This window comes from Diadema antillarum, unplaced genomic scaffold, assembly GCF_040938485.1.
Source record: "Diadema antillarum isolate AM-2024a unplaced genomic scaffold, OU_Dant_1.0 seq00000659_RagTag, whole genome shotgun sequence".
Classification (NCBI taxonomy): Eukaryota; Metazoa; Echinodermata; class Echinoidea; order Diadematoida; family Diadematidae; genus Diadema; species Diadema antillarum.
Window position 1 is genome coordinate 707,501 of NW_027271571.1, and position 2,749 is coordinate 710,249.

Here is a 2,749-nt window from a genome sequence, read left to right on the forward strand (position 1 = left end):
ATAATAATTATTATTATTATTATTATCATATTATTAACTTTTTTATTATTTGATGTATCATCGTCATATTTAGCACATGGGTAGAGTAACTCATACTCTACATGACCGAATAATTGAATTTTCTCAAGGTTACCCATGGAGGGCGCTATTTACCAAAATATAAAGAAATACATAGGAAATATGCTAAAAACATGATTTTTCTGTATATTTCTTTATCCACATTATAAATGTCTTATTATAGACCAATCATTTTCATATTTGCAACAAATGATAAGGAAGTGGAATCGTATTATTTGTTTTGGTTGAAATTTCTCAAGGTCACCACATGGGGGCGCTATTCATATCAACATAAAGAAATACATTATGAGACCTGAGATGAAATGTTTGGGATGGATACATGTATAGTTATGACATTTCATATTTGCATAATAGTGGAATTTTGAGATTGCAAATTGATAATATGATAAACTAATGATATTAGAGGCATAACTTGGGTGAAGGAATCAAAATAACACAAAATAGAAGGACAATTCTTTAGAAAATATTATTGTTTTCAATTATCTCTATTATATATATTGTTTTACGCCTTTGTCACATAAAAACAAAGGAAATAATAACAAAAACCATAATCAAATAAAGACGATAAACCATAAAAACCATGAAAAAAAGACCATAATTACTTCAAATTTTGCTCCTTTTAACAAATTTTAGCCAAAAAACACCCATTTCATATCCTGTAATGCTGTTAAATGAAATGGGAACAGAAAAAAGATGCAAAATCTGACTGACATGGTTGTCAGTTTATGGTTGCCATGGCAACCAGCAACATCAAATATAGCTAAATTATATATCAAAATGTTTGCAATAAGATTTTAGGAAAAGTCACCAAATTTGGTTGAAATCGGATTAAGGACGAAGGAGTGGCAAACGAAAATCTGGTAGGGGGCACAATGTGCCACCCCCCTTGTTATTCACATCTTGTATATTTAGCAATACATAACATTGATTATACTTATTAACATTTTTACATTAGTTGTTTCCAAAGTTGTTTCTTAAAGCATGCACCAAGCTGGGTTTTTGTTTCATTTGCAAATGGGAAATCATGCCTTTAATGCATCATCTGTATAATCTAAGCACAACTTGATTATCGTCACATGAACGTTATTTGAGTTCTCCTCTTCCTATTGTGAAAATTTGTTCAGTAAGTCGATTAATTGGGCACTTTGCCCTTTGGTGATTTTGATATATTCAGGCAATGTACAATACACAACTGTATGCTAATTAGGCATTGTTTGCATAGAGACACATTTTACATATTTGAATGAACCATTTCCTTTTGTCTCAAATGATGTGCTTGCTGATGGGCTAGTAGTTTGTATCATAAAATGCAGAGCTTGAGCTGCGAGAAGAACTTAAAATAATATGGGAGAAAGGTTTGCGGTGACACCATTATAACGTTTTCACTTTATTTGCATAATACATAATATGCAATTATGTGGTAATGCTCGTAGTTCTCCAATATTTTTTTTTCTCTTCTTTTAGTTTCACAGAATGTTTTTACTGGGTTACATAATTGTCAGGGATGAAATATTTTAGAGTTTTCTTATTTTTACAAATTGATTTGCATGAATTATACAAAATTTGAGTCATTAGAATAGAAAGAGAGTGTCTCTTTGGATGAAAAAAAAAATAAATCCAATTGCTCCAAGAAATGTGTGTGCCAAATATAGGACATTGCATGTATACCATAAAACGCAGCGATCACCATTTTCTCGCCCTTAGCAAGCCTTCTAGTTTGCCTCAATTTCCATTCCTGTACGGTTGTTTAATATTTGGGGAAAATAGATACAGATTACAGACCTTTTTTAGAAATATATTGGCCTATCAAAGCATTGATCCTTCTAACGAATTGATGTATCAACGTAGTGCCTATATCAGTAACTTTGGGCAGTGAACGAATAGACACGATAGAGGGGCTTAAAATTGGGCAACTAAGTTTTAGAAAACGTTGATGTCTTATAGCTATACTTTACTCATTACTCACTTTACTCACTTAAATACTCTTTACAGGTACGTAGTACATATTTTCAAAGAGAAAATAATTACCGTTCTGTGGTGATATATTGTGGTATGTCAATGTAAAAGAAAAAAAAATCAATATGGACCTTACTGTTAAAAGTCGAAAGAAAAAAATGGTAACCCTGTGCTGGCGGTCAGTGGGTGGAAGCCATGATAATTTTATTTAGATACGAGTGCTGAGTTTTTGAGGTATTCAAAATAAAAGTTTGGCCAACTTGTATTTCTATAGGCGTACTTTTCACATGCATGAACAGAAGAGAAACAATTTTTCTAGTTATATTGTGATGGATCACAGTATGCTGTCATTGAACTATAGAGGGCCTCTGTCAATTTTGTTGGGGCACCTCTCCCATTACTTTATACAGGTGAGTGTGTCCGTTATGTGGAACTCCGTCATTTTTCATGAAATCCCAGTTTATGGCACAATGTCATGCAGTATCCATTATGTCATATTATACATACATATTTCAGGTTTGGAAGTGTTATTGTTAGATTGTATAATGTTATTCTAAAGATGGATAATTTGGTGTTAGGAGTACGGTTTACACTTGGCTTGATGCAACACCTAATATGTATAGTACGCACGTCGATATTACAGTCGTAATGTGTGTGAATTAGTTTGCGGATATGTGTGTTGTGTATAGGCGCATTGAGTCACTGCGGTCGTAGG